Source organism: Myxocyprinus asiaticus, chromosome 1 (assembly GCF_019703515.2).
Source record: "Myxocyprinus asiaticus isolate MX2 ecotype Aquarium Trade chromosome 1, UBuf_Myxa_2, whole genome shotgun sequence".
Classification (NCBI taxonomy): Eukaryota; Metazoa; Chordata; class Actinopteri; order Cypriniformes; family Catostomidae; genus Myxocyprinus; species Myxocyprinus asiaticus.
The window spans coordinates 20,868,960-20,896,488 of record NC_059344.1 but is presented as its reverse complement, the minus strand read 5'-3'; the positions used below and the strand labels follow the sequence as shown (position 1 = coordinate 20,896,488).

Here is a 27,529-nt window from a genome sequence, read left to right as displayed (position 1 = left end):
CTGTATTTTAGTACTTAAATATGGGTGCAAATAGTATCTGACACTATTTGCACCAGGGTACAATAAGTATCTACCATTATTTGCACCAGGGTTGGGGTGCAAATAATATTTGCCACTATTTGTACTAGGTGTAAACAGCATATATCATTATTTGTACCAGGGTGCAAATAGGATCTGACACTGTGTGCACCAGGGTGCAATTAGTATCTACCATTATTTGGGGTTGGGGTGAGTGCAGTGAATGAGTGCAATGAATCATTCTCCTTGACTATACGTAAATTCTGTAATTAGGAATTTTTCTACAAATGGGCAATTCAAGCTTGAGGTACCACCTTCATGTTCCCTGTCTGTCACTCACTCGATGTTGTGTCGATGTAGTGACACTAGGGGTCACTCTTGGGAGCCCGAATCACCTCTGGTCTTTGATAAAAGGCCAATGAAAATTGGTGAGTGGTATTTGCATGCCACTCCCCCGGACATACGGGTATAAAAGGAGCTGGTATGCAACCACTCATTCAGATTTTCTCTTTGGAGCCGAACGGTCATGCTCACTGAGCTGAATTCTCACGACTGTTCATTCACCTCTGCTGGATCTGACAGCGCATTTCAGCAGCTTCTCCCTCCTCTGCACTGGTGCACTGCAGAGAACGCCCCTGGGTGCTTCGGCAGAAAAAAGAGAGTATATGTTCCTGAAAGACTATATTAAAGATGCGTCTTTTTAAAGATGCCTTTCCGATTGTGTGTTATTCCTGGTTGCGGTCGTTACCTCTCAACTTCAGACGGTCACGATAGCTGTCTTTCATGTCTGGGGGCAACCCACACAGAGATGGTTCGTGGATGGTTTATGTTCTCACTGTGAGAACATGACCATGGCAATGTTGCGGGCACGGCTTGCTTTCGTAAGAAAGCAAGCCACCCCAGTGTCTCCCCGCCTCGGTTCTTCTACCTACGGGTTTGAGGCCAGCGCAGCTAGCACAGGGGGCAATTTGGGGACCCCAATGGGATCGCCTCTGCCGGGTATCCCCCCGCGGACCTCCCATTCCCCAGCATGCTCGTCTGCCCTGATCTGGCTTCTGGATGAGTCCGCCGGCTCGTCTCACGGCGAGTTCGACCTCTTGTTCGGATCCCGCGAAGCTGATGAGCTCTCGAGCGCAGCATCGGAGAATGGGCTTGTCCAGTCAGACACAGAAGCCTCAGCTGGTCTCCCCCCTTCGGGGTCGATTGCCCAGTCACAGGCTGATGCAGAGATGATGGACATGCTTTCCCGGGCGGCCGCGAGCGTCGGGTTAGAGTGGAACCCTCCACTCTCCCCTGAAACCTCGCGGCTCGATGATTGGTTCCTGGGCTCACGGCGCCGCTCAAAGCAGCCACGCCCCGCTCCAGTGCCTTACTTCCTGGAAGTGCACGAGGAGCTGACAAAATCATGGGGGGCACCTTTTACTGCCCAGTCCTGATTTCTCAGTTTCCCTGCCCTCACTACCCTCGATGGCGGAGCGGCCAGGGGCTATACAGCGATTCCCCTGGTGGATAAGACACTCACGGTGCACCTATGCCCGCAGAGCGCTGCCACCTGGCGTGGATGCCCAAAGCTCCCATCCAAGCCCTGTAGGTTCACGTCATCCCTGACGGCCAAAGCCTACAGCGCTGCTGGACAAGCCGCCTCTGCCCTGCACGCCATGGCTCTCCTACAGGTCCACCAAGCCAAGGCGCTAAAAGAACTGCACGAGGGTAGTTCCGCCCCAGATCTGATGCAGGAACTGCGCTCGGCGACCGACCTCACTCTCCGAGCGATGAAGGCCACGGTGCGGTCTCTCGGGCAGACGATGTCCACATTAGTGGTCCAGGAGCGCCACCTTTGGCTCAACCTGGTCGAGATGGGTGAGGCCGACAAGACACGGTTCCTTGCTACCCCCATCTCCCAGGCTGGCCTATTTGGCGACACCGTCGAGGACTTTGCTTAGCAGTTCTCGACGGTGAAGCAGCAGATGGAGGCTATCCGGCATATCCTGCACCGGCGCGGCTCAAGATCCTGCTCCCCCGTCTGCTCGTCACCAAGGGCGTCCCCTTGTCTAGACCTGGCAGCCCAGCCAGATAATCCCCCTTGTTTTTAGGGAGTGGGGAAAAAAAGGAAGGGGAAAAGAGGCCACAACTGGGTTAGCCTGTCTCTATCTTTTGGGTAGTCGACTTGTCCCCAAAGGGCCATTCGACATTCATAACTATGTTGGGGGAGGTTACGTGTCGGCCTGGTGCGCTGGCTACGAGGCACACAGTTGTCTGCCCGTCACACACCGCCAGTTCACGTAACACAGTTCAGCCAGTTGCGGCGTTTTGTATAGGGACCCCTAGTGTCACTACATCGACACAACGTCTAGTGAGTGACAGATAGGGAATGTCCTGGTTACTTGCGTAACCTCCGTTCCCTGATGGAGGGAACGAGACGTTGTGTCCCTCCTGCCACAACACTGAACTACCCGCTGAAATGGCCAGACCTTGTCTCGGCTCCTCAGCATAAAATCTGAATGAGTGGTTGCATACCAGCTCCTTTTATACCGGTATGTCCAGGGAAGTGGCATGCAAATACCACTCGCCAATTTTCATTGGCCTTTTATCAAAGACCAGAGGTGTTTCAGGCTCCCAAGAGTGACCCCTAGTGTCACTACATCAACACAACGTCTCATTCCCTCCATCAGGGAAAGGAGGTTATGCAAGTAACCAGGATGTTTTTGCAAGTCGCAGTCAGCCAGGGGCAGTCTGCACAACTGCAGCTGTACAGGCAACAAACCGACAGCTTTTTAAATTTTTCAAGTTTTAAGCTGCATTTAACTTCACACTGTGTCCTTAAAATATGCCGTTTATGGATAGAGACATTGAAAAACAGAAAAACATTGCACGACACAACTACAGTGAGATGCTCCACAAAAGCATCTGATGCATGTGTACATAAACAAAAAAGCACAGGTAAATGCAAGAACATGTCCTGTGAATACAGCCCTGTCTTCGGACAGATTAACAAACTCAATTGCAAAATGAATTACTGTGGCTGGTAGGCCTGTCACAGGCTTATTTGCACTGATAAAATGAGTAATATAAAAAAAACATTATTTTGACTTCTAATGCCACTTTTTGTTATGTTCGATGCTGTACTCCTCTGCCACAATAATGACTATACATGATCTGAATTATGTATATATATATATATATATATATATATACTGTATGCAGGGTGTAAAGTAATGAATTACAAATACTCACGTTACTGTAATTAAGTAGTTTTTCCCAGGAATTGTCATTTTTTAAGTAGTTTTTAAATTTGATTTAAAACTTTATACTTTAAAGGTTTAAAAGTTTATACTTTTACTTGAGTACATTTTAAGTGCTGTTACTGTACTTTTAATGTGCTATTTTCCCACCGTCTGTGTTTGCTACTTCCCTGTCCTGATTTTATTTTTATCTATCAACATGATTGGCTAGGGAGAGTGACTCCCGTCAAATCAAATCACATGTAAAAAACTTGAACAGCAGCTGTAGATCTGGCGCCAACTGTTATGGATGTGGAGGATGCCTCAAACACAGTTCAACACCTGAACATCACAGCCGCACCTGAAAGGGCTTTTCACAGTGAAAAAGACCAATTGCTTGACTGTGTCATGTGAGTTTAACTTGCTCAAACCAGATATCAGCATTGATCCTGCCTCTAATTTGAAGAAACATATCGAGGTAAATTTCATATTTCTGCTTACTAGATTCTGTGTGTCTATAATGTAGCCTGTAATTTAGCAATCTATCACTGAGATAATTTGAGTTGATGTGAGAGATTAAGGCAATGGGGATGGGCGATAAAACAATCTTGATGTTTTAGATCATGTCCTCGATATCAATGTTAAACTTTTGAGTAATTTTCTATACTTAGCCTATGTTCTACATCTAGACCAGGGGTGTTCATTACACTGATCACGATAGCAAGACAACCACTGGTTAGTTGATCTAGATAAAATATAAAAGACTGACTTTTTATTTCTAGGCATCTGTAGCTGCGTGCTGTTTGATTGACAGGCGGCTAATGTTTGTACGCTTTACATGCGCGTGTGTTCCAAGAGTGCTAATGCGGCATGCGCCTAAACAGTCAAATACACTTAATAATTCCGCCAATGCCTGTCTTGGTGAGACATTAATGTAAACGCAGTCGGTTTGGTCTAAAGTGAATGTAAACAGTGGGACAAAATGCGTATTTGCATCAAAATGTTGGACTTGAAGTGTACATGTAACCGAATTGAGCACTGTCTAGCAGGCTATGTCATTTAAAGGCTATTAATCAAACAACAATAACAAGGAAACAAGAAAACCACTTACTACTTTTGGCTGAATAACTTGAGTAGCTTTAAAAATATTAATGTAATAGAATAAAACAGTGACATTTTTAATAATAATATTTTTAAATAATATGGTTAGTTTTTTTTTTTTTTTTTTTAAATAATACCGACCCCTGATGCAGAGATTGTGTTAATTTGTATAATAAATTACCAGGAAAGTAGAGAGGATAAAATAATTTATCAAGTTTTTTCTAATGCCTGATAGAAAAGCATCAAACTTTGTAGAGCAATACTTCAGGCAGACCATTCCACCAGTCACAAACTTCAGAAAATTGTACATCATGCATTAGAATGAGAACACAACTATTGCTGGGCTTAAAAGATACAAGAACTAATCAGTGTGGAACACTGTATCTCAAAAGGAGGACAATGTGGCCCCCCATGTGCTACTTACTGAAATTTGAAATTCCGCCTGAAACTGACATACCCAAATCTGAAGGCTTCTCTTACCCACAATCAGTGAAGTAAATGTAAAATTTTGGTCTCATTTTAAAGGAAATGTAATTATTGTATAATTAATAATTATCAATAATCAATAATTGTTATTGTATGTGTTCAAACTACTGTAATAAACACAAAAAAATAGGCTCTTTTTGATTCTTTTTCTTTGAATTATGTCTTTGAAAGTGCATAACTCAAGCCCTGGGTGCTCTTTTTATATCTGGCAAGTTTTGTTTGATTCCACTAGATGGTAGCAAACACTGAAAAAAATATTTTTTTCTCTATCATTTACCATTCAAAAGGTATTACTATGAAACTGAAGGGAGGCAAAGTGGCCATTTAGTGTCTCCAAGGTCCCGGGTTATCCAAAATGCAAAAACAAGCTATTACAAAGAATATTACACCAAAAATCCTACTTTTACTATTTGGTATACATGACAACAGCACTTACAAGGATTCCCAAACAGGTTTTCTTACAGTGCAACCGGAAAGTATTCACAGCGCTTCACTTTTTCCACATTTTATTATGTTACAGCCTTATTCCAAAATGGATTAAATTCATTATTTTCCTCAAAATTCTACAAACAATACCCCATAATGACAACGTGAAAGTAGTTTGTTTGAAATCTTTGCAAATTTATTAAAAATAAAAAAATGAAAAAAATCACATGTACATAAGTAATCACAGCCTTTGCCATGACACTCAAAATTGAGCTCAGGTGCATCCTGTTTCCACTGATCATCCTTGAGATGTTTCTACAACTTTATTGGAGTCCACCTGTGGTAAATTCAGTTGATTGGACATGATTTGGAAAGGCACACACCTGTCTATATAAGGTCCCACAGTTAACAGTGCATGTCAGAGCACAAACCAAGCCATGAAGTCCAAGGAATTGTCTGTAGACCTCCGAGACAGGATTGTATTGAGGCACAGATCTGGGGAAGGGTACAGAAAAATTTCTGCAGCATTGAATGTCCCAATGAGCACAGTGGCCTCCATCATCTGTAAATGGAAGAAGTTTGGAACCACCAGGACTCTTCCTAGAGCTGGCCGCCTGGCCAAACTGAGCGATCGGGGGAGAAGGGCCTTAGTCAGGGAGGTGACCAAGAACCCGATGGTCACTCTGACAGAGCTCCAGCATTTCTCTGTGGAGAGAGGAGAACCTTCCAGAAGAACAATCATCTCTGCAGCACTCCACCAATCAGGCCTGTATGGTAGAGTGGCCACTCCTCAGTAAAAGGGACATGACAGCCCGCCTGGAGTTTGCCAAAAGGCACCTGAAGGACTCTCAGACCATGAGAAACAAAGATTGAACTCTTTGGCCTGAATGGCAAGCGTCATGTCTGGAGGAAACCAGGCACTGCTCATCATGGCCAATACCATCCCTACAGTGAAGCATGGTGGTGGCAGCATCATGCTGTGGGGATGTATTTCAGTAGCAGGAACTGGGAGACTAGTCAGGATCGAGGGAAAGATGAATGCAGCAATGTACAGAGACATCCTTGAAAACCTGCTCCAGAGCGCTCTGGACCTCAGACTGGGGCGAAGGTTTATCTTCCAACAGGACACCGACCCTATGCACACAGCCAAGATAACAAAGGAGTGGCTCCGGGACAACTCTGTGAATTTCCTTGAGTGGCCCAGCCAGAGCCCAGACTTGAATCTGATTGAACATCTCTGGAGAGATCTGAAAATGGCTGTGCCACTTTCAACCTGATGGAGCTTGAGAGGTCCTGCAAAGAAGAATGGGAGAAACTGCCCAAAAATAGGTGTGCCAAGCTTGTAGCATCATACTCAAAAAGACTTGAGGCTGTAATTGGTGCCAAAGGTGCTTCAACAAAGTATTGAGCAAAGGCTGTGAATACTTATGTATATGTGATTTTTTTTTTTTTTTTTTTAATAAATTAACAGAGATTTCAAACAAACTTCTTTCACGTTGTCATTATGGGGTATTGTTTGTAGAATTTTGAGGAAAATAATGAATTTAATCCATTTTGGAATAAGGCTGTAACAACAAAATGTGGAAAAAGTGAAGCGCTGTGAATACTTTCCGAATGCACTGTATCTTCTTTTCAAAGACACACAAAATATTACTGTTCCTTCGCCAGCTGAGGAAGTTCAATCTGCCACAGGCGCTGCTGATACAGTTCTACTCAGCAGTCATTGAGTCTGTCCTCTGCACTTCAATAACTGTCTGGTTTGGTTCAGCTACGAAATCAGACATCAGAAGACTACAAAGACAGTTCGGACTGCTGAGAGGATTATTGGTTGCCCTCTGCCCCCCCCCCCCCTTCAAGAACTATACACTTCCAGAGTGAGGAAAAAGGCTGGAAAAATTACTCTGGACCCCACTCACCCTGCCCACTACATTTTTGAACTGCTGCCTTCTGGCCGACGCTTCAGAGCTCTGAGCACCAGAACCGTCAGGCACAGGAACAGTTTTTCCCCTCAGGCTATCCATCTCATGAACAGTTAAATTGCAATAACTATGTGCAATACATCATTTAGTCTTTTTTGTATTTATCCAACACACCCAACCTCTTCTGCCATTTCATTCCTCTAAAAAAAACAAAAAAAAACATTTGCACTGTACATAACAGATTGTATTAGATTTGCACTATGTATGTGTATGTGTGTATGTATGTATGTGTGTGTCTGTGTGTGTATGTACGTATGTGTATAATTGTGTATGTATGTATGTGTGTGTCTGTGTGTGTATGTACGTATGTGTATAATTGTGTATGTATGTATGTGTGTGTCTGTGTGTGTATGTACGTATGTGTATAATTGTGTATGTATGTATGTGTGTGTCTGTGTGTGTATGTACGTATGTGTATAATTATTATTATTTTTTTATTATTATTATTGTCTTGCTGCTGTTTTTGTATTGTTTTTGTATTGTTGTGTACTGGAAGCTCCTGTCACCAAGACAAATTCCTTGTTTGTGTAAGCATACTTGGCAATAAAGCTCATTCTGATTCTGATTCTGATTCTGAATATTAGTAATGGGATAGATGAAAATTAGACCTGAGACATGAAAATACTGAAGATGTTTTTATTTAATTATTTATAATATCATTACAAATGTATAAACTAATAAAAAATGTAAAACAGTAATATACTGTAACAATAATACAAAATGCAAAAGTACAAACATGCAAACTTTTCTATAGAACAAGCAAATATTGAGTGAAAAAAGACATTTATAAAAGACAATAAACAGCAATATAAATTGCAAACACAAACTATAATATATAGACAGGCATACTGTAATATACTGTAACAATGAAATAAAATGCAATAAAATAAATACAATAAAATGCAAAAAGTGCAAACATGCAAACTGCAAACTTTTCTTTAGAACAAGCAAATATTGAATGAAAAAGACAACAAACAGCAATATAAATTGCAAACACAAACTATAATAAGTGTTTGCAATTTATATATTATATAATATAATAATCCAGTTGCTCTAAAATGGCCTCAGCACCAACAAAAACTCTCTTTTGCTGCAAGTTTTGCTTTTTTGGAGCCATATTGAGATAAATAATAAACTATAAAAATAAAGTGCGTGTCTGCGTGTGCGTCTGCAAGTGCTTTGGTAATACGAAATGCGTCTCAAGTGAACGCACGTTACAGGCCTCGTGTTGACGCCCAATTGCACACAGACTATGATGATGATTATCTCAGGCTCTGATTGGTCGGGAGGTAAAGACTGACATATCTTTGGACAGCTTAGATCATCAGCTTCATAGCTATTATTCGTGGACGATACCATATTTTGCCGATTTTATGAAAATAACTACCTATGTTCTGCACTACGGTGTTTACAAATATAATAAAAATAAAATTAAATAAATATACATAATCTGGAGAATGAGAGCTTTTGTTTGATATATGGCTTGTCTATGTTCATCAAATCTGAGCGATATGAAAACTATTCAAATTCATAATCATACTTGATTTTTATCTGTATATTGGTTGCGGAAGTGGGAATTTAAACATTCAAATGCTGCGCGATGTAAAATAAATAAAAAAATGATGGTTTTGTGTGAAAAGTAGAGGGTCTAAGCTTTGTAATGATACCACATATGACTGTTAATGTTCCATCAGGACATATAAATATTGAAGGATGATCGTGATTATATAATTTTCAACCCGGGGGCGGGTTTAAGAGTTGAACAGGAAATAGTTCACTCAAAAATGAAAATTCTCTCATCATTTACTCACCCTCATGCCATCCCAGATGTGTGTGACTCTCTTTCTTCAGAACACAAATTAAGATTTGCAGAAGAATATTTCAGCTCTGTAGGTCCATACAAAAGTGAATGGATGCCAAAATTTTGTCACTCCAAAAAACACATAAATGCAGCACAAAAGTAATCCATGTGACTCCAGTGGTTAAATCCATGACTTCAGAAGTGATATGATAGGTGTGGGTGAGAAAAACATCAATATTTAAGTCCATTTTTACTATAAATTCTTCTCTCTGCCCAGTAGATGGTGATATGCATGAAGAATGTGAATCACCAAAAACAAAAGAAGAAGAAAGTGAAAGTTAAAGCGTAGATTGACTGAGCAGGGAGGAGAATTTGGACTTAAATATTGATCTGTTTCTCACCCAACCTATCATATCTCTTCTGAAGACATGGATTTAACCATTGGAGTCACATGGATTAGGCTACATTTATGCTGACACCCATTCACTTGCATTGTATGGACCATATTCTTCGAAAAATCTTAATTTGTGTTCTGCTGAAGAACGAAAGTCATACACATCCGGGATGACATAAGGGTGACTAAATGATGAGAGAATTTTCATTTTTGTGTGAATTATTCTTTAAAAGTCCAATGTGGCCCCTGTACCAAACAACTGCTCTACTGCCTCTATTGTGCAGGACATGACGCTCCAAGTGACCAGTATACGCAGTATTTTTATTTTTTATTTTTGCATTCCTTGCATTGTTTTGAACATGTTATTGCGCAACAATAACTTTCTCAGTCGGAATTAAGGAACATTTAGACCCTACACATAAACTGATTTAATGTAATTGTTTCATACATTATGATATTGAAAATAACTTTTTCATCTTTTTATTTCTGTAATCATGTCGCCCTTTTATTTATTTTTTAAAATCAGATTCATTTAGTGTTTACAGTATCATAGATAAGTGTTGTATTTTAAAAGCTGTCAATCACAAATACCTATAAAATACCTATATTTTTTATTCTTTCTGGCAAACAGCCATAGAAGGGAATGTAAATTACGTTATGTGTGCTACATTTTTAAATTGCAGCATTGAGTTTTTATTATAAAGGGGCATAGCTTTCGCAACTTAGTACTCAATACTCACTACTCATGAGTACTTTTAAAGAGCTACTCTTTTACTCTTACTTGAGTAGTTTTTAGGACAGGTACTTTTACTCTACTCAAACTAAATTTTTTAAGAAGTAACAGTACTTTTACTTGAGTATTATTTTTAAGTACACACTGGTGACCAAAGTTTGGAATAATGTACAGATTTTGATGTTTCGGAAGGAAATTGGTACTTTAATTCACCAAAGTGGCATTCAACTGATCACAAAGTATAGTTAGGACATTACTGATGTAGAAAAATTGATGATCAAATCTAGACAGGGCCCATTTCCAGCAGCCATCACTCCAACACATGGTACTCCAACATTTGGTACTAGAAAATCACTTGCCATTATATCAAACACAGTTGAAAGCTATTTGGTTCGTTAAATGAAGCTTAACACTGTCTTTGTGTTTTTTTTTTGAGTTGCCACAGTATGCAATAGACTGGCATGTCTTAAGGTCAATATTAGGCTTTCTCTAGAAACTCGTCAGTCAATCATTGTTTTGAGGAATGAAGGCTATACAATGCTTGAAATTGCCAAAAAACTGAAGATTTCATATAAAGGTGTACACTACAGTCTTCAAAGACAAAGGACAACTGGCTCTAACAAGGACAGAAAGAGATGTGGAAGGTCAGATGTACAACTAAACAAGAGGATAGTAAATCAGAGTCTCTAGTTTGAGAAATAGATGCCTCACATGTCCTCAGCTGACAGCTTCATTGAATTCTACCCACTCAACACCAGTTTCATGTACAACAGTAAAGAGAAGACTCAGGGGTGCAGGCCGTATGGGAAGAATTGCAAAGAAAAAGCCACTTTTGAGACAGAAAAACAAAAAGAAAAGGTTAGAGTGGACAAAGAAACACAGACATTGGACAACAGATAATTGGAAAAGAGTGTTATGGATCTTAACCCCATTGAGCTTTTGTGGGATCAGCTAGACTGTAAGGTGCGTGAGAAGTGCCCGACAAGACAGCCACATCTACAGCAAGTGCTACAGGAAGCATATATATATATTTATATTTATATATATAATAATTATACAGTATATTAATATGTATAATTATTTTCATTATTATGTATTGAATTATCTTTATTTGGGGCCTATTTCGATTAATTTGATTAATTATTCTGCATTTTGTATAATTATTTTTGATAACAAATTTTGATTGATTGACAGTCTGTACATATTTGTACATATTTCAATTCTACTATTATTTGGAAAAATTTATGTTATGAACATTCTGAAATATATGTTGCATATATACTGTATGTACAGTAATTATGTGAATTTTCATATCAGTAAAAACCATACATTTTCATACATATTATACAGTATATATGTTTTACCTACTGTATATTCCCATTAATCAGATATCTGTATGTGGGGAAGCAACACACAGCATACAACTCACATTCACAAACACATACATATGATCGATGTACAAAATGAGGAACATAAGCAATTTGTCATGCAAAAGCCAACAATATCCACAGTATCACACTGCTAAGTTTTATTCGTAGGTATAGTAGTACAGAAATTAGAACAGAAGAAAGACACAGAATAAATAATATATACAAAAGTATATATATACTTATGTTTGTGTTTTTGGACTGATTAAGTGCTCATGGAAGATGTGTCTTCAGCTGTTTTTTAATGTTGAGAAGGTTCATAACATATACAGTTCCCTGGACAGGAAGAAATTACTAAACAGCGATGGAACATTGTTACAAAATTTCACTTTGTAGATAGTACCCTATGCCAATACAGCAGGTACTATTCTGAGAACGGTTAGGTGTATCTGATTAGGTGTGCAGGTACTGTTACAGATACAGATACAGGCAAAACAAGCCTTGATAAATGGCCTTTCAACAAGGGACAGAGACTGATCAAGATACAGAGTGACCCTCTTTATTCAATAATTTCTCTGATGGCTGACTGCCTTCCTGTCCTTTAACCTGTCTTTCATCCTGCCCTCTCTGTCTGTCTCATTCTCTCTCTCTCTCTCTCTCTCTCTCTCTCTCTCTCTCTCTCTCTCTCTCTCTCTCTCTTTATTTCACAGCATAAATCTGACCTCAGATGTACCATAATGTCCTATTCCAAAGCCCTGAACTTAAGATGAGCAAAGCCTCCTGCCCTTGACAATGTTACTTAATTTACTCTGCACTGTTTGGATCTCTGATTCACACCAACCAATGCAAAAGTGTACAATAGCTAGCACATAATAGCAAGTAGTGAGCAGTGATGTCACAGAGGGCACACAGCAGGACGGGAACCGAACATTTTGGATCTATTGATGCCACCCCAGAGAGAATGTCAGCTCCCCACAAAGGCACAGATAGGAGATATGGCAGTGTGATGACCGCTTGTTTATCAATGTACAGAAGAGGAAAGAAAGAGAAACCTTTAAATGTGAGCCTTAGTCATTTAGAATAGTATAGTATAGTATAGTATAGTATAGTATAGTATAGTATTGTATTGTATTGTATTGTATTGTATACAGTAGTATAGTCAAAGTCTTTCTAGTAAGTCAGTCCACTGTCTGCCATCTTTGGAACACTTTTGGAAGGGTATTTCCAGTCATGACAATGCAGCTCCTATCTACTTGAATGGGGAAAGACCGAAATCTCAAAAACGGTTGGTCAAGAGTACAATCAAAGAACATATTTCAAATCATCAATAAAATGTGACAACACTGGAATTATAAATTGTGCTTCTTTACCAGATATTACTCTTAAAAACACAATTTTCCCGGCTTGTATATTTAATGCGCATCCGCGTTAGCGAGTTGATTGACAGGCGATGTCTGTATCTAAATGGTGATTGGCTCTTTTACCTGTAAGATGGGACTTCCTTTCAACATCCGTTGACCATTGGGTGCTTAGAGCGAGTACTGACGCTGACTACCACCCCTGGAGTCGCGAGTTTGAATCCAGGGTGTGCTGAGTGACTCCAGCCAGGTCTCCTAAGCATGGGGTAACCTCCTCGTGGTCGCGATTAGTGGTTCTCGCTCTCAATGGGGTGCGTGGTAAGTTGTGCGTGGATCGCGGAGAGTAGCATGAGCCTCCACATGCTGGGAGTCTCTGCGGTGTCATGCACAACGAGCCACGTGTTAAGATGCGAGGATTGACTGTCTCAGAAGCGGAGGCAACTGAGACTTGTCCTCCGCCACCCAGATTGAGGTGAGTAACTGTGCCACCACAAGGACCTACTAAGTATTGGGAATTGGGCATTCCAAATTGGGGAGAAAAGGGGATTAAAAAAAAAAAAAAAATTAAAAAAAAAAAAAAAAAAAAAATATATATATATATATATATATATATATATATATATATATATATATATATATATAAACATTGTTAAACTGAGTTTAGCAGAACTGAAGGTGTCAGAATAAACAGGGTTTAGAATGGCAAACTACCACACTGTTCTTACTATTTCTGCCATATATGGGCATAATAGAATGGGTAGTATATCATCGCGAACTCAGCCCGTGAAACGCACATCATCATTGGCATCGTATATTCTGGCCAATCGCCAGGGCCGTTTCTAACTATAAGAGGTAAAAGCAGCCGCATAGGGCCCCCGAACCACCAGGGGGCCCCACAAAGCAATGTCGTTTTTATTTATTTATTTATTTATTTATAAACAAAAAGTTGCTTATAGGTTTAGCATTAGGGTTAGATTAGGGTTAGGTTAAGGGCCTCCAAGTAGGATTTCACTTAGGACCCTCATATACTCAGAAATGGCCCTACCAATCGCAAGTAAGCTGTGTCATCATCAGAGTTTGTGCAGCTGCTTTTGAGCAACATCACTGGCTGTGCCTGGCAGCTGGTCTTGAGTCGCTCTCGCTGTACTTTTATGGCAAACATCAAGGTGACATAGCAGTGGCGCCGACTGAAGTCAGACAAAATTTCTAACTGACATGCACTGCTTCCAGTCAGATGCTGCTCGGTCTCCGCAGCCATGAAGTCGAACACACCTAAACTGTCCAATAAAAGAGCTGTTACTAAGATTAAGTGAATGGTTTTCAGCTGGTCATGTGATCCTTACATAGACCTTATTCACGGTAGCGCCATCTTTGATTTGTAATGGGAATGACAATGAGGCTGTGAGGGATAGACTTACAGTCTCTTCAATGGCACACATGGTATAAAGCTATAAAATGCTCCTTGATCACATCTGATTTTCCACAACTCATGTTGTCTGGAGTTTTTTGTATACTGAATGTTCTTAGAAAGATATTTTGTTCAATATTTTGTCTGCGGAACGATCCAAAAACACTGCAGTACAGTCCATTGAAGAGACTGTAAGTCTATCCCTCACAGCCTCGTTGTCATTCCCATTTAAAATTAAAGATGGCGCTGGTGTGAATACGGTCTGTGGTGGTCCTCATGAGGGGACCCTCTCCATGTAGAATAAAACAGCTTTTATAAGTTTACTGATATGACTGGAGTCTTGTGGTCATAATTTCATTAATATATTTCAAAATTACAATTTATTTATTTAGGATTTAAAAACATTTAATCAAAAAAAAGAAAAAAGAAAAACACATATACATTTACCAGCCATGTAAAAGCCAGAAAAGCCATAAAAAAGACAGTATGGGTACATGAGTGCAGAACAAGAAAATAGGAAGACAGAGGACAGCTCTCTCAGAGGACAGAGGATTGAACTGAATTGAACTCTCACACCTCCTGTAATAGTCTGAGAAGCATTTTAAAGCCTCAGCCTGACACCCCTATCTACAGAGATTCTCAATGTCACTGTAAGGGACACAGTGTGAACAGAGATGCACTTACACTGCTCTATACGCTTGATGCTTTTACTGTATGACACAATGAGTGTGCACACAAAAACGCACAAACACAACAGAATTCAATGATCTTAAAACAGACATATGACCTGAAAATTCCAAAATATCTATTGTGGTCAGTATTATTTCTCTTGGACTGTTTAATTCACAAAAGAACCTCTGTAGACAGCATAAGTGTGCGATGAAGTTCCTCACTTACTTTTTAGGATGAACATGTGAGTGTTTGCTAAATCAATATAGAGTTCATAACAAAAGTTTGGGCAGAGCATGTTCATTTAAACCAACCAATAAACGCTGGAGTAAGTGTATTTAAGGCGCCGCTTACCTCTGTCCTTCGCCAGTTCTTCTGGCATCCCTCCACCACCCCAACTCCACCTTCATGGCTAGTTACCACTAAATCAGATAAGGAAGTCTGGTCGGGGGGTACCTCGGGCTCGGGTCGAGTCTCGAGCTCGAGCCCTCCATTATGGACAGTGAGCTAAATATGTTTAACTTCTCTTCATTCATAGATTGCATGAACACGTGAACTGGTTAAATTTCATGGTATGAATGCTCTCCATTCAAAAAATATATATATTACTGTTCGCATAGATGTTAAATTCTCTATTCTCATTTACTAGCAAGTCTGAAGCCTTCCTTATATGATGTTTTTATGGGCGTGGATTATGATAATTGTGAATGAACGTGCTTGTACAATGCATATTTTATTAATAGAACTATAAATGTAATAGTTACATTAAAAAAATGGGTGTTTCATTTAGTTTTGACACACTTCTGGTTTAAGCCACGCCCACATCTGGTTCTATCCAGATAATTTTAGGATCGAAACAGATACATATAAAGATAATGGATTCGCTGCACACCCCTAATCCCAAGCCTTATCAAGGGACCAGGATATCACTTTGGGGTGAGAAACCACCTAGCAACCACCCAGAACACACTAGCAACCACACTAGCAAGAACACCTTAACAAGCACATAGCAAAGGCTTAGCAATCACTTTGAACACCCTAGCATCATAGCGACAAGTTTTGCAAGGGTAAGCATTAGTTTGGAATGCTCTTTCAAAGGAGGTGAGGTTTCTACACAGATCTGGGGGCTGCAGCCTGTCTGGGAAACACTTATTTCAGAGCTCTTCTGTGAAGGGGTTTGTTTTTGGAAACTGTTTACAAAGTCTATGGATAGTGCCTCTGGAGACACAATAAAAATAATGGCTCTACATGGCCCTGCTCCATGCTTCACAACTTCAGGGGGTTCAAGCATTTTCTGCTTCGTAAACTAAATATACTTGCATTTTTACGACTACCAGGACACTCTATAGGTTCAGCTGTAACACAGATGCTTCACTAAGTTGATGTTTGTCAGTTGTGACTACACTTTGTAAGGAGGTAGCAACATGGCACAAGTTGCAGACACTATAGATTTAATAGAGGACCTATATTAGTCCTTAGTCCTTTTGTTAATTTCAGAGACCACAAAATCCTACCTGCTTCTGTCTGTCTTGATGAGATTTGCTTTCTCTTTGTGAGATCAATACACCATTGGCAAACAAATCAATGAGATTCTAATGTGTATGAGTGTCTGCTCTGTATATGGCGACACTGTTGATACGTTGGGCTGCATTGTGGTCAAGCTCTTATGCTTTCCATGTGACAGTTGATGATTTATACATAACTAACAGCCTTCGCAATTTAAGCCCCACACATATTGTACATACAAGGTCCAAAGTCATGTGCAAAGCTGTGTGTTTTTCCAAAGCTGGAGCTTCAACCCCCTCACTCAACATGTGCACAGAATGCACATGAGGAATTGCTGTTGATACCAGCTAAAGTATTTCCAGTAAGAACCATGGAAACATTGTCAGGAACAGATTCGGAATGTCCAAATTTAAAATTAGAACATGATGAAAATAGAACATCTGAATGAAATTGTGAAAAAAAAAAAAAAAAAAAAGAAAAGTAAAAGTAAAAGAAATGTTCAAGACCATTGTTTGGTGTGTTTATAACATAACAAACATTAAGTAAAACAGGCCATCAGTAGCAACTGAACTTATGTCATGATCCTGCCATTTTGATGTTGTTTTATTCTTGTTGTGGCAGGGTCATGACAGTTTTCTCCACCCATTTCTCAGTTTGTTCCATGTGCTTGTGTTTTCTTCTGTCCCTCGTGTTTCGCCAGGTGCTGCTCAGCAGTGTAATCAGCATTGCTATGGCAGTGCTGATTAGCGCTGCTTTTGTTTATGGGCAGCACCTGGTTTCAATCCGTCGTTTGCTTTATATTCTCTCCTTTGTCTTGTCTTTGTTGTCGGATTGTTTTGTTTCCCTTGCCCAGTTGGTTTGTGAGTGTAAGTTCCTTGTTCCCTAGATTTCTCCCGGTTAGTTATTATTTGATCTGTTTTTGCCTTGTTGTTCATTATTTTTCTCCATCGTGAGTGTTTTTGTTTCCCTGTTTGTTTTTTTGTTTAATAACATTTTAGTTATCACATTCCAGCACTTGGATCCTCATTCTCGTTACAAATCTTTGACATAACGATCCGACCAGAACTGGACCCAGTAGGAATTAGTTTTTTTTAGAATAGTAACTTCCCCTTGGACTTGTCCCCTTAGAGCCACACAGGCCGAAAGGCACTTTGAGCTTCAGCAGGGGGAGAAGTGAGGGAGTATTCTGTGGAGTTTTTGGTGCTATCTTCGGGCTTGTGTCACAATCAGACCAGCCTCATGCAAACTTTTAGGGCTGGTTCGAGTGAGCCCATAAGATCTCGTGTGCTTGAAGAGGGTGAAGGAGGAAGTCTTTCTGCCACCATCAAGTTTGCGATGAATTTGGATGAGTTCATTTCCGTTTGTGCTTCTGTAGAATTCCTTCCTTCATCCCAGCCTGAAGACAACATTGCTCCCTCACTGGCAGTGGGCGCCTCTCGGGCTTCTCGACGGCGTCGTCAGAGGAAGCACGCTGCCGACCGCCAGGAGGCAGCGGCCATTCCCGTTGCCGACCACCAGGAGGCAGCGGCCATTCCCATTGCCGACCACCAGGAGGCAGCGGCCGTTCCCGTTGTCGACCGCCAGGAGGTGGCGGCCATTCCCGTTACCGACCATCAGGAGGCAACGGCCATTCCCATTGCCAACCGCCAGGAGGCGGTATTGGTGTAAAAACCAATTGTCGAGGTAATTCAAAACACACACACCGTTCATTTTCATTGGGACGAGCACCGCATCACTACATTTCGTGAATGTGCGGGGAGCCAGAGAAAGACCGAAAGGAAGGACTTTGAATTGATACGTAGTTCCCTCGAACGCAAATCTCTCAAAAAACGCCTGTGACGTGGTGTAATTGGTACATGAAAGTACGCATCCTTCAGATCTATTGATGCAAACCTGAGGACAGATGTATGATAAGATCTGTTTCTGAGTTAACATTTTGAATGGGCGCTTCGAAAGTGCATGATTTAAATATCTCAGATCTAGAATGCGGCAAAGCCCGCCATCTTTTTTCGGAACGAAAAACTAATGGCTGTAAACCCCGCTGTGTGTCGCAGACTGAGACAGTCTCTATCGTTTTTTTTTTTTTTTTTTTGTGAGGAGACTGTGAATCTCTGCGCGCAACACCGGCACATCCTGTGGTCGGACCACAGATTGCAAAACGCCAGTGAAGCAAGTTGGCCGACGTACAAACTGAATCGAATAACCATGAATGATCATTTTTAACACACAGTCTGACATTCCTGTGAAGGCTCGCCACGCATTCGTGCAGCAGGCTTATTGATTTGCTCGCTATAGGAGACAGAGCACTGCTCACAATAGGGAAGCTGTTGAGCATAATGTGTGGGGTGTATGATACGTGAAGAGGAAATGGCCCTTTTTCTGAGAATGTGTGAGCATCCCGTGTTTGTACAATGGGTGCTTTTTTCACTTTTGTGAGAACAATCTTTGTTTAAGTAATACACACAGAAGCAACATTTTGAACAATGTCCCATTCCCGATGAACAGTATTGGGGAAGAGAGGAGAAACACTGTGTGCCTTGAATCGAGCATTCTTCGGCTCTGGCTCATCCATTTGTTTAAGGAGCTTAGCTTCAAAAACCTGGAGCACCGACATGCTGTGGAATGCTGAACCAGCTTGGACCACTGCTGTATAAGCTCTTCCAGCCAGTGCGGATGTCAGTCGACACGGCTTGGAGGGGTGGGCGGCGCGGGATTTCCATCCCATGGCAGTATTATGGCAGAGGTCAGAGGATTGGCGTGAAATTATAAGGATTTCAACAAGGTCATGTAAAAGGACACTCCCCATAGTGCTTACAGCATTGTTGAGTGAACTGAATCGAAAGGGAACTGTGTTAAGTATAATCTTGCCTTGCTTTAGTTGTAATTTAGCAGATGCCTTTATCCAAATGCCTTTAAAGGGTGCCTTTAAATTTACTTACAGTACACTGAAGCACAAAAGTGTTCCTAGCAACTAGTATGGCTTGTCTCCTCTTATGTGAATGGGTTTCATTCTAAGGGAACACACAAATGCATAAAATGTGTAGCCTGAATTCACCGTACGTTGCTTTGAATAAGAGTGCCTACCGAATAAATGGTATAATGTAAATGTAGTATAGTGGTAATAGAGATAAACTGCTAACACAGATAAACTGAGTTGCCTGGCTTGGTGCTGATTTGTGAGGTAACATTGAAACTGCACTTTCATTTGGGACCATTACAGTATTGACATTAGAAGGTGTGTTCACTGATCTGTGTGGGTATTGCAAATAGATACTAAACCATTCAGCATATGGACATTAATATTACTCAGAATGATTTGGACAAACACACACTGTCTTGTGTGTGACTATGTCAAAAGGACAGAGAAGCAATACTATGGATTAGCCAGCATACTCATGTGCTCACAATCATGCAATCTTTGTTTTTTGTTTTTTATATAGATTTAATCTCATGTATACAAAACAGATGAAGTATGTGGGAATAGTCAGACTGTATGCATGCAAATACACTCAGACTCACAGTCAAACTGATGTTATGTTCATATGTATTTTCTAAGTTATTCCTGATAGCTATAAGAACAGGTTCTACAACAAGACTTCACCATGTTTTAACAGCGGGTACCTTACTCACAATTGTTCTTGGCATACTGTATGCTGGCATCTAAATAACTTTGTTCTTTAAAAATGTATTTTCATTTTAACCAAAATAGATCAGTAAATAAATCCTGTAATTGCATTGTTATGAGTGCCCATGCTTGTGGTGGCAAGATATTACTTGATATGGATTTGTTTGTTTGTGATTATACCCTAGTGGACTGTATTGAGGTAAAAACACCTTTTGTTTTTTTGTTCTAATTGTGCTAATGGTAATGAAACTGACTGCAGTATAAGCTACATTTCAGGCCAACACTTCATTCTACAATCCTTCCTGAAGTTCCTTACCTGAACTACTGACACAGGTTTAACAACTGGAAACTGGAAGGATGGGGAAGATGAACATGGGTCTCCACAGACATGTCACATCAAAGGAACACCTCACTCGCCAAGCCATGTGAAAGGCTCTTCTCCACTTATGAATACTGAACTGAAGAGGAATAGTCACTACATTTTTCTTACCCTGGTCAGACAATTACCTTCAAGAGTGAAGCAGGAGCTCTTTGATGATCCCTCAGACAGAGGGCATGAACTCATGAGCTGGGGTGTGTACTTTCTGCCCCACTAGTTCCATCAAATTGAATTGCAAAAATAAACATTGTTTACAGACAGCTTTCCGAATGCTAACAGATCATTCCACAACTCATGCCATTGGTTGAGCCAATGTTGTTGTGTCGGGCTAGCCGGGCATCTTAAACAATCAGAGGAACGTTAAAAGTGCCATAGAGCCACGGTGTTTACACTTATCTGGGAAAACAACCTATGAATAGTTTACTTATGCTTATCTCTATTAAGATTGGATAGCAGAAAGCATTTTAACATCGGGAAACAAGATTACACACATCAGCCACTCCACTCAAATCTTCAGAAATAAAAGTGTTTTGTCAAAAGTGAGTGGCAAGTGTATGCCCCTCTTGGCATCAAGAATGCTCCTTTGAGTGATTCATCCCGGCACTGATGCTACCAGGGAAGAAAAGTGACATATGGGGTCTCACCTGTATTTTGACACCTACAAAAGACAGACTCAGGGAGGGGAAGGTCAGAAAAACTCCCTTACACTGTGGCAAAGAACCTGGGATGTCTATAGTCCCCAGGGAGTAACACTATGACAGGTGGGTTATTTCTGAAGCTTGTCTCTGGGGCTGTAATCCAGGGACATGGGTACCGAAGTACACGATGACAAGATCAGATGAGATGGGTGAATGTGAAAGACAGACAGAGAGGAAAAGGCAGACAGGCAGAAAATGAATTTCCCCTTGTGAATGCATGCAAATGTTTGCCTGGCAGGAAGCATGTAGGCCTATATATTCCTGTGTGTTTTTCTGTTCAGTGGATGTCTGGACAGCTTTTGTTTTACATAAAGTAATTAAAGCGATTCAGAGGTTCACAATAATGTCAAGAAAAACAAATGGTTACGCCAACAAAAGTAACAAATCACAACTACAGTCCCCCAAAACTATTGGTTTGATGGTTTTATTTATTTGTGGTGGCGAGTCCTTCCAACTGGGTACAATCAGTTCTGACAAAACATTGACTAAACACAGTCCTGGGCCCTACTAATACCTGCACCAGGCACTCCAATTCATATTTATGAGACAAGCCCCACAGAGAATCAAGACATAAAGCATAATGCCCCTCCACCCGAATGCACTCCTTTGCAGAGTCACATCATCAATTTATCTCCAGTGTGTTGATTTTAAATCAGTTGTCTTCCTATCTACATTACCTGATGTGATCAGAAAGGGCATTGTGGAAGTTGATTCCAGATCAGCTAAGATGTACAAAATAGGCTTACATTTTAAGATGTATGAATTAAACAGAATCACATGCAAAGAAATATACTCTTTACATATGGAGTCTGCAGGTGTTTTGGGTTGGCTTGTGTGTGTGTGTGTGTGTGTGTGTGTGTGTGTGTGTGTGTGTGTGTGTGCGTGCGTGCGTGCACGCATATGTGTTTGTGGATGTGTGTAATTGTTGTATAAAATATCAGATTGCAAGCAAAGTACCTGAGCGATGACAACATCGATTAACAAAGTTAATTTAACGCTCCATCTTCAATTGCCTCACGGCTGGTGTTTTAAAAATTCAGTAGCAAAAATCCAGCATTAACACACACATTGAGACACACACACCTTCCTCTAATACAATGAGATAAGGTTTCAATCATTTTCATTTTCAAAAAGCAGACTTAAATGTCTGGATAAATGTTTGCAGTGTAAACATTTCAATAACACGATGTCATGCAACTCATTTCCTTCATTTTGGTCTTAAGCGACGTTAAATATTGCGCTATTATGCATGAAGCTCTGCATTCCGATGATGTCAGCCGTATTGCGTCATCTCGTCTTATTACATTGTCCACTTTTTTACCTAATGCCCGCGTCTCGGGTGCGCACCTGTCCAAGTCCCAGTTACGCATAACTCCTGCTTCTCTTTCCGTCGGAAAGGAATGTGGAGACATAATGTTGCAAAATCTCACCACACATAGTGATTCAAACACGAAAACGCTAGCCACGAATCCACAACTTACGACAGATGCTCAAAACGATCCCACTTATCGAACCGAGTACGCACAAGCTCATTAATCAGTCATTACTTTTAATCAGCTCAAGGCAAACATGCCTCAGTAACAGCTCATGCAATTAACATGACATGCTGTTCATGCTGATCAATGTGCCTCTACATATCATTGCATCTGACATGTAAAACTGGATTTCTTATAGCAAAGACGCAGCATTTAAATGTCACAACAAGAGGATTCAATTTACACTCTATTAACAGTGAATTGTGAATAACTGTGTAGTGAGTTGTATAAGGTCATGACTCTATTTCATGCAAATGTTTGACTTCATTAGTTGAAATTACTTGATTAATAAGATGTGTAATGGATGCGCGGAGCAAAGACTAAAGTTCTGTTACACATCACAGCGCATATCTGTACAGCCTCGGGCTATGAGCTTAATCTCTCAACTACATAACAGCAAAACTCCAATAATGCAAGCATTAAAATTAGCTGTAATGGCATTTCCAACATGCATTTTAACCTGCGCAAAAGGACAATTGTCAAACCAAGAGAAGCCAAACAGAGTCATATGAAATGGCTATATTTAAAAAGTCTATATTTACTCAGTAGATTAACGTCTATTAAAGTGTTCATCATTTGCTATTTGCTTTTCAAATGAGACTTATTTGCATGCACAAGTAACTATAAACCATGTATCGTTGTGGCTTTCATTTACTTTTTTATTTTTATTTTACAAATGAGTCACCGACCACATGAAAGATACCAATTGCAGTTGTTTAAATGATTATTTACAAAGGACGAGGTAATGCGAAATTATAAGAAAACATCTTATAATCCATCTAAAGCGAATCATACAAATAGACACAGCTACAAGTGTTTTCTCGCACGTGCAAAGCAAAATGTTGTAGTACTGCTTAACTTACCCATTAAAGAATTGTGTTTCCCCTCTCTCCTGCTGATCATGGACGCATTCTCGCGTTTGTCCTCTCTTATTTGGTGTTCGTTCACTTTAATTTATCACGAATTCCTCAAAAACGCGAGCCCGTGGCAGGACGAGGCTCGTGCTCATTCAGGCTGAAGAGCGGCGAGAGAGAGCGCGCGCGCGTCGTCATCGTCTGCAACCAGCCGCATTTCAAACAGACGCGGTGGTCCACCAGCGTTCTGCTTTGCAGCTGCGTTCTTGCGCATGACCGCGGGTTGCGAGGGTGGTGGCCAGACAGAGTTTATATTGAACGCATCTCACAGAACTGGACGGTCCGCTTTAATTACTCGGAATGTGCAATTAGTGCACGATTGAGGACTTTTTGCACCATTTAGAATATTGCAAATCAAACAGAAAGATCATCTGATAATAAGTCTTACTATTTGTGCATGGAGTGGAATTGTAGTGCCAAGTTTGAGATTGGCACTCCCATTATAATCCTCATTACGTAATGCAAGTTACTCAGTGATGACTCTCATTAGATTCTTGTTACTGCAAAATAACTGGTTTACAAAGATCTTTTGATTTAAATCAGCATAAATTATTGTTATTACAATTAAGATTCTAAGATTATAATTATATTATAATTCTGTTCTATAACAAATAGAATGCATAATAAAGTTTAAACTAAACTAAAGATAAAAGTCCATAAATATTAATTATATAATAATAATAATAATAATAATAATAATAATAATAATAATTACGGTTATTATGATTTTTATTACATAAATTATTTCATATTAAAGTAATAAGAATAAGACTCCTCTCTTTATGTTAATAGGGATGGGGGAAATGAATGTGTAATTAATGAATACAAATTCTTAATGATCATGAAAATTGTCACAATACAGAAATCTTAATGGTCCTAAAATAGGTTTAGTTTTCTTTAAGAATGTCTTTTATTTTATTTATTTTTTTATTTATTTTTCTATTGATTGATTGATTGATTGATTTTGGCATGAAATATGATCCGGACCTTTCTTGATTGGTCACACCCCTAGAATCCAATGACACCCCAAATTCTGAACAATGATAGTTACTTTCCCAAGTTGGAGGCAGGCCTTCAATACAACTAGAGCCATGTTGGTTTAAATCGGAGTGGAAAGCAGTGTCAAGAAATTACAGTTAATCAAGAGGACTTTGGTGAAATACCGCGAACAGTCATCCGAAATGAAATATGGCTTGATTGCACACCGTAGATCGCATGACATGTCACATGATCAGTGAGACTGTGACACTGAAGCGGACCCGTGAAGCGGGCTGAAGAAATCGGGAACTATTTCACTATAAACAACGGTTCCATTCACTGCAAACACCGTACAACAATTTATATCATAAACCGTCCCGTCACCAGTGTTTGAAGTGAACAGGCCAGTAGCCTACTCTCTTATATCCCAACTAGGGTGACAAGTCCCCTATAAAACTGGGATGGTCCCGATTTTACGAGCCGTTTCCCACATCCCGATGGAGTTAGAGTTGGGATGCCTTTTGTCCTGTTAATTAGACTTAGCCTTATGTTTTATAATCACTGCTGTACTTCGTGCTTTTTCTGTCATGAGCATTTTCTGTCTCAGCAGTGCATTTTCTGTTGTGCTAAACTTTCCTGTTCACCGCCCAAGTTTACTCACCTGCTAGAAGACATGGAGGAAGGGATGATAAGAGCGTTGAAGAGCGCAGGTCAAAGTAACAAGGATGTGGGGCAATGTAACTAGAGCTTCTCTTTGATTTTAATCCCGTCCAAAGCGGTCATATCAGTAATTTTTCCAGACTTTTTCTGGACTGCGCGTTCCCATGACAGTAAAGATTTCAGCGTCTTATCTTCTATCAAATGCCTTGAAAGAATAATCCCAGGCAAATGTAGTCCAATTCGAATTGACATGCTGGTAAGCCAGTGAATCTGTGCTGACCTGGAGCAATTTAACTATTGTTGTTTGGTTTCTGAAGCTCTGCAAGTGTCTGAAGTTAATGTTTGTCAATGATAAGACACCAGAAAATGAAAAGACGCATTTCACAACTTCAGATTATGCTGGCTGTTGCATTTGAATTGAAGCACTTTATTCTGTATAGCATTTATTTATTTAAAGAGAAAATAAAGAGAAAATCTTTTGGTTAGGAAAAGCGCAGCCTCGCATTTTGGGACATGTTTTCCAGAAGTATAAATAAAATAACATAATATGAATGGATTGTCCATCTTTTTAATTCTAGAGAGTAAGCATTACAAACACAATTACACTTCAGTTGTTTTTTGGCAAATATTCCTATACATTTCTCCTAAAAATCCTTATATATACTCAAGTTTAATATTATAAATTAATCAGCACAGCTAGTAAATGCATTTTCAGATAGATTCATGTGTGACACACCCAGCTCTGCAATTTCTACAGGCATTGCTTATAGTCATGTTTTGGAGTTATCCAAATTAATGGGCTCAATTTGTATTTTTTTCAGAAATTAACTTTTTATACAGTATAGCCTATATTTATTTACTTTCGTAATATAATGCATTCAGTGTTAATTCATCTAACCTAGTATGTCTCTTAAGAAAAGTATCAAAATACATTTTTGGGGGATCAGAAAACAGTTTTAATATAAAATTAAGTAAATTAAGTTTTTTTTTTTTGTTGTTGTTGTTTGTTTGTTTTTAAAGCAACGTTTAATGAAATAATCAAACTACATTTGGCAGTCTCAAAATATGGCTATATTGAGTGAACAAAACTGAAATCTATGCACATTCTTTATGTGTAGGCCTATGATAAGATTACGAAATACCTTTAACATCTTAACTGTTTCAAAACAAAACAATTGCCTACTTGATAGAATTGTGTCACACCAAGGTTGATTCATCCCTCCAAAACTGCACAGAACTACCCTGTATTCAATGTTACATGATGCGCTGTTCTTAAAGAGACAGTGACCATATTAGCAGTGTCCATAACATTTATGCAGTTTTAATAGACACTACATACATAAAAATTATGCTGAAAATAAATACATAATTAAAAAAAAATTACAAGCTATCTGGAGTCTACTGTGTTTTGCATTATTTACATTTAATAACAATTATTCAATTATTCAACTAAACATTCGAGTATTGAAATTCCTGAAAATGTACGTATTATTATTATTATTATTATTATCATCATCAGGGATGTTGAGTTACGCTTCATAACACCCTTGAATGAGTCTGTGCCCCACATGGGCCACCCCAGTCAGAAAAGTCTGGACACCCCACTGGTGTGATTCACCCAAATATCAGAGTGACTCAAGTGTGGTCAAACCTCTTATGGACAAGAGCGCTAGCTCTCTTATGGGGTATGACTAATCATACCTAACAAAACACATTTTAAAGGAGCCAATTATCAATGACTGCATGGTGCTGTGTATAGCGGAATATGATTAGATAAGATCTGCAGTTGAGCATTTTTGCACCGGCCAAGTGCTGAGTGCTATGTGTTAAATTATACAGACCAGCATGGCTCCTACGAATGGCTTCTTCGTGCTCCTGACATATCATTTGTGACAACAGCAGGGACCTGAACTTCACGCTAAAGCCAGACTTGGACAAATGAAACTCCGCAAGGGTTGGAGGGCATGAGGAGTAGAGCATTAAACTTGAGCAGGTTTATGATATGAATGAAGATTATAGGATTTGAAAGGTCATTCAAATCCAACTCAAATGTCTCAAATGCAATCATAAAAGCCAGCACTTATTACTTGCACTACAAGGGTTTCAAAGTTGTGAAATGGTCCTAAGTATGCATGTACACATAATGATTAAAGATTTTGGTGGGGGGCGGGGGGGGGGGGGGGGGGGGATTGTCCCAAATGATCATAAAAGCGGAACTCCTACCTTATGAAGAATAACTCCATCAAGTGCTTCCTACTGTATGCATTAACGTC

At 39.8% G+C, this 27,529-nt stretch overlaps 1 protein-coding gene across 1 annotated transcript in view; it reads right to left on the bottom strand.

The window, feature by feature from the left end:
- Positions 1 to 23,680, bottom strand: part of LOC127440888 (5-hydroxytryptamine receptor 2C-like) — a 194,300-nt gene extending 170,620 nt beyond the window's left edge. The window contains exon 1 of the mRNA XM_051697973.1: positions 23,568 to 23,680. The gene's annotated coding sequence lies outside the window, so the exon portion shown is untranslated. The remainder of the gene's footprint in view (positions 1 to 23,567) is intronic.
- Positions 23,681 to 27,529: the final 3,849 nt, after the last annotated feature.